We start from the raw sequence: 5,891 nt of genomic DNA on the forward strand, positions 1-5,891 counted from the left end.
ACATACCACAGCGCAATGCGAGTGCGATAACGCTATTATGCCCGGCTCAAGCAGATCGCACAACCCAAACTAATTAGAGAACGTCGTTTTCTTGACAGCAAAACACTGCAACGCTTACATGACAAAGGGCGGTGGCAGCACATTCAGAACAGCCGCAAACAGACCACAGCGCCATGCGAGTGCGATAACGCAACTATGCCCGGCTTCACGAATAACGTGGCCGCCTTGGTCCCATGCCAAATGAAAACACTACTGATTTCCAAATTAAAACCACACAAACAGATCGCACCACCAAACTAATCACAGAATGTCGTTTTCTTGACAGCAAAACACTTGTCAGTCGCCGGTGTGAATGAGCCCAAAGGGCTCATGTGGCTCATTCACACCGGCGACTGACAGTGGTCGCGCGACCAAGTTGGTCGCAAAGCGACCAGTCGCAAATGGTCGCAAACGGTCGCCTTTCTTGAAAAGCGACCATTTTGGGCCAGTCGCTCTCCGCGATTTTTCTGTCGCGCGACCGTGGTCGCAAAACTGATAAACCAATCAGCGGCGCGCCGGAAGTGATCTTTCGTGTGTCTACATCCGGCCTCCTCCCGCGTCGCGTTCAAATTCCGTGTAGATTCCGAGAGTTCTCGCTGAGACGATAATCGCCGGGATTGCGACTTGCGGGTCGCGCTCAGCCGGGCTTGCCGGTGTGAACATCAGTCGCCTTCGGTCGCTTTTTGATTGCGAGTCGCAAATGGTCGCGCGACCTCCTCAAGTCGCCGGTGTGAATGAGCCCTAAGGACGAGTTTCAGAAATATTAAAGCAAATAGCTTTCCGTCTCCTCTCCGTCGGATGTTTTCGTAGCTCAGTCGTCGGTGGTCGGTCGTCGGACTGTTGATCTGTAAGGAAAACGCTCGCGCGTTCGTTCGTTCGCTGTCACGCTAACTATATTTTGCTCTCTTTCTCGCTCGCTTTCTCTAGCGTTCTTTCGTTCGCTCGCTCGTTGGGACTAATCGCTTGCAATAACAATAATCGACGATGGTTTCTGCAAATTTTATGTACATTGTGCTCATAGTATAGAATTTGTTGCCACACTTCCTACGAAGCACCGTTACCAGAAACGAGTGTACCGATGTGTCCCTCCGTTGGCACCAAAAGTGATGTTCGCCTATTAACTCGATACTTTTATTTATGATGCATGAGACTTGCATTATTTAGCGCTCTGGAGCCAAGCTCCAAGTTGTTCATGGGTCTCACGGGGAAGCGCGTTGTTTGATGAATAATGTACGCTTACTGTATTGCATATGCATAAGATATCACCTAAAATTTCATACGGAGTTAAACACACACATACACACATTATATATATATATATATATATATATATATATATATATATATAATGATATATATAATATACCCAAGTGCACGGACTGTTTATATTAAAACCGCAGTTTTGATTATTCAGACGACTGGGCACAAAATGTTACCTTTATACGCACGAAAACTGTACAGCACTCGTGCCTCAGCAGTAAAAAAAACAAAAAACAAAAAACATTGAGCCGTTCAGCGGTAAGGTATTCACATCACTGCATTGTGAATAAGTGGAAACACGGCAAAGCTGCCTTGTCCAGCGGGAGTTTTGAAGCATTTGCATGCGACGCTGCTCATTTTCCAGGAGCTCGTTGTCACATTTAGTAATGACACCTTTGATATGCCAAACACACTGGAAGGAACCAGGTAGCCATACAGATCTTCCTTCCTGTTGAAGGCTCGGCCGGCTACCATTGCCGTAAGGGCGGCTTCGATGTTTCTGTACTCGCGCTCCACTTCGTCCTGGCGCAAAACACTTCCCCTTGGGATGCCACGTTCATCTCTTCTGACGTGAGGTTGACACCGCAAAGGAATTTCTTTTTCTCGCCGCACTCATTCTGATGTAGGTCGAATAGAGGAGCAATTGGCATGACGAGTGCAGTTTGACAAGCGAGGAATTCTCCCGCCAAACACGGCGCCGTCCAAAACGTACCCGGTACGCTTGATAACTAAACAGATAGAGCGAGTTATGTGAAGTCGTTTTCAAAACGTATTCACCCCTCGTTTTTAAGCTATCTTGTTTGGAACGTCTTTGATGCGTCGATTTTGGTCAAAAATTCGTTTCAGACGTTGAATCCCTTAATACGACGTTTTCAAGACTGTGTGTGCCACCTGGGTGCTTACGGTGCGTTAGAAGAAAGAAGTCACCAAGGACAGCATAGGGGAAATTACTTGGCGCAAGTCCGACTTTTTTTTTGTATTTTGCCTAATTTGATACTTAGATATTATGAAATAATAAACGCCAAACAACTTCCACGCGACTAGTCGTGCGGCACTGTTTTGTGGTTTCACGGGCTTTCCTTCAGGCTTGGAAACTACTTTCATGTAGCAAGTATTGAGCAACAGAAAGCTGCATCGGGAATTTGCTAGGGTTGTCTACAATTTGCGCATTCACGCTTTTGCTCGGAATGGAATGTTTCAGAAGTTTATTAATTAATAAAAAAACTAGTTATGCAATTAGGCGAAATACAAAAATAGTCTGACGGCAAACAATACTACCTTGGGTCTGTCCAGCTATGTGACACTCGCATATTTTAAAATTTTTGCACAAGTAACGTGGGGCTCATGGTATATATATCCGGCCCTCCGTCCTCGCAGATGGTCACGTTACTTCGATTTTTTTACAGCGAAGCTGTATATGGCTAGTTTCCAGCGGATTGATGTTTGGAGATCAAAAACCGTGAGTCGATCCCGAAGCTAGCGCAATACTGGGCCGATCCGCGGCGGAGGTGAAGCAGGTTTCAAGCACTCCGACAACTTGCAAAAATAAGTTCAATATCTTGGGTCTAAATACAACCCGTATCAGATATTAAGCCGATAAAAACAGGTGCTACACTTCGAATCAGCGTTACTTCGAACCGCGTCGGGCAGGTCTACGTTCGCACCGCCCTCTCTTTGTCGGCGTTCCAAGCACTTGCGTATCTCCTTTCCTTCCGCTCTCCCGTGGTGGCGGTGCCGTCGAAACGTCACGCGTGTTTAGTTTCCTCTGGCTCCTCGGGGCGGCGGTCTCGTTGTCCACGCGAATGTATATAAAATTTACGGTAAATGAGTCCGTACCTATGTTGAAAATTCTGTGCCACTTCTGTGTCGTATGCTAAACAGCTTCGCTGGTCATCCACCTTCATAGAGTGGAATGACTCATGATTTTTTTAGCTAACGTTGCGACATAAATCTGAGTAATATCTGGTGATTTAGTACTTTGTTGTGGCAAGGCAGATTCAGTTAAATCGAGACAAAAAGCAATGTAAGGTATAATTTATCCATTTCTACGAAAAACACTCTCTTACCGCAAGGAGAGGCTTGGCAAGCCATAAAAGACGGGCGGTGACGCCCATTTGAAGACCCCACGTATACCAGCTCGACGTGACGTCATTGATTCTGACGGCGTCTGTCCCCGGTCTAGTTAACTTTACATCGGCAACAATGGATTACGGTGCATTCTATAAGAGAGCCAGAGACTGCATTTGGCAACTTCTGAGAACTTTCGCTCTGTGGTCACAACCGCCGAAGCATGAAAATATATTTTGAAATCAGTGACGTCAAACTGACACCGGTACAGGGGTTCCGGCTCGAATTAATTAAAATTAAATTTTTGATATTTTGATTTTACATTATAATAATGGACATCTCACCGCGACATTAACGAAGATATACTTTTGAAAGAATACTCTATCAGTTTAAAATGAGTTGGTGTTTCTTTTTGTTGCTTCTTTAAGTGATGACTTCCTCCTAGCGTGTGCGGGAAATGACGATGTCCGATAGCAAAACTGTATCAGTTCTAAGGTGAAGTTTCCGCCTGAATCTGAAGAGATTCAAATGTACTGTTTATTCTCATAACGTCATCTACTAGCTACCCGCTCTAGACCTCAGCTAAGGTTACTAAGTCATCACATCGGTATTAACCTTACTTTCTACAGAATGTGTATGTGTCACTTCTCTGATGAGTTGTTTGTAGTCTTCATGATTATTTTTCAGTATTTCTCTACAGAAAAAGAATAACTGTCTAATTTTACACCTGCATTAAAGTGAAGTAATATTTCGGAAACTTACGTTAATCTCACATGTATATTATGAAGCACAGAAATCAGTTAACTTACAGTAGTCTTACACACTACTCACATAATGCATGCGTCAGTGCTCTTTTTTTAATGCAGAGGCAAGCACAATATGTCTTGTTTCTATTCTACATGTTTTTTTTTCCAGTCCTCCTAACAGAAAAAACGAATAGCTGATTATACCCATGCAATGAACTGATGTGCCTTTCAATTAATCTTGCAATCAATCGCAGATGTATTTAGGGATGTACGCAAATACCAGCTGATTTAAAGTCTTTGGCGCTACACGTATTGGAGTTGCTTCTAGTTCTAACAGAAGGAAGTTCTACCTCTGGCAGAAGAAAGCAGAAAAGACTCGTAATTAGCGTGTTTTATACTTGATCGTTTACCATGGTCTCTTCTGAATGAAAAGTGTCCCTTTTGCCCGCCTTGAGTACAAGAAAGAAAGCCGCTAAACTCCCACGAAATGTCCAGTTTTGTCTTTCTAAACAACCTTGCACCAGAATGGGGTGGGCAAGCATACTTGTGTGTTTTCGATTGTAAGAATGCTACTCATTAGAGAGGTTGAATGCAGGTCGAAATTTGAGTCGAGTTCTTCAGACGCTTTGCCTGGCAACTTTTCTTTGTTTTTTGCTAAAGATGTCTTTAGAAGTGCCCCACTTGTGTTTGGCAGCTTCATCTCCCTTTCCGGTGGCTCAATAAGGTAACTAGCAAAGTTTGCAAATAAAACTATTCGGGACGCATCCTCAGCCTATGTCTGAATTTTTATTGCAGACATGCATTTGCATATAAATAGCGGCAGAGAAGGAGAGAAAAGGCCGCTATATAGTGGTTTGAGGGTACTCCCTTCCCCAAGGTATACACCGGTATGGCGGTACGCACCAAACAATCAGTACAGACCCAAGCGAAATGCCATATTACGAAACAGCTAAATCATAAAAAAAATACACATTGTATCAACTGAAAATAAGGTAGTAATATCGCCATGACATGTTTTCAATACAAATTAAAGAAGAGTGCAGGGCAGCACACAACAAAAATAAAAACGAACGAAAAAATTTCGCGGAACCAATCTCCCGATGACACAACGCAGTGCCACCGTGGAAACGAGTTATGTACGCGGTGTGCGCTGATTCCACTTTCGCGCTGCCCTAAGAACACTGGGCGCCATCTATCGCAGCCGCCGCGAAGCCCGTGCGTCGCCTCCGAGACGAGCAGCGTCGCGTGGCGGTCCTTGCGAACGCTGAGAACAGTTCGCTCGCTTGCCGCACACTCGGTGGCGAAAACTCAGTGATCAAGTTGGCGAGAGGTTCGCTGAAGAGCGGCACATGCCCAGTGAAGTTCATGGCGCAGCTCGCTAAAGCGTTGGCGTGAAAGCCGTTCGCTGAAAAGCGGCAGACACCCCGTGCATTTGTGGCGCAGTCTGCTAAAGCGTCGGGTTGCTTGTGACGTGAGTTCCATTCCGCTCAGCATCGGAGAAATTGTAGCGATTTTTTCGTCATTGTAGAGCGGCCCATTCTTAGTGGCACATACCTGTTTATCTAAGTTGGCGTCCAAGACATTCATTGAACAGCAGCACATGCCTGCAGGCACATACCCAGTGCTCCAAGTCAGCGCCGAATAGTTTCCTCGAGCAGCGGTGCCTACACAGTCTCGCATCGTAAGGTGACTCACGTCGGCGTGAAAGAAGTTCGTTGAAGAGCGGCACGTACGTACCCATTGCCACATACTCAGTGAACCATGTTGGTACGATGGTTG

The 5,891-nt window shown here is 45.2% G+C and overlaps 1 pseudogene; it reads right to left on the reverse strand.

Moving 5' to 3' along the window:
• Nucleotides 1–2,753: 2,753 nt before the first annotated feature.
• LOC135907881 (U2 spliceosomal RNA) lies at nucleotides 2,754–2,928 on the reverse strand (annotated as a pseudogene).
• Between the last annotated feature and the right edge of the window lie 2,963 nt (nucleotides 2,929–5,891).

Source organism: Dermacentor albipictus, chromosome 1 (assembly GCF_038994185.2).
Source record: "Dermacentor albipictus isolate Rhodes 1998 colony chromosome 1, USDA_Dalb.pri_finalv2, whole genome shotgun sequence".
Classification (NCBI taxonomy): Eukaryota; Metazoa; Arthropoda; class Arachnida; order Ixodida; family Ixodidae; genus Dermacentor; species Dermacentor albipictus.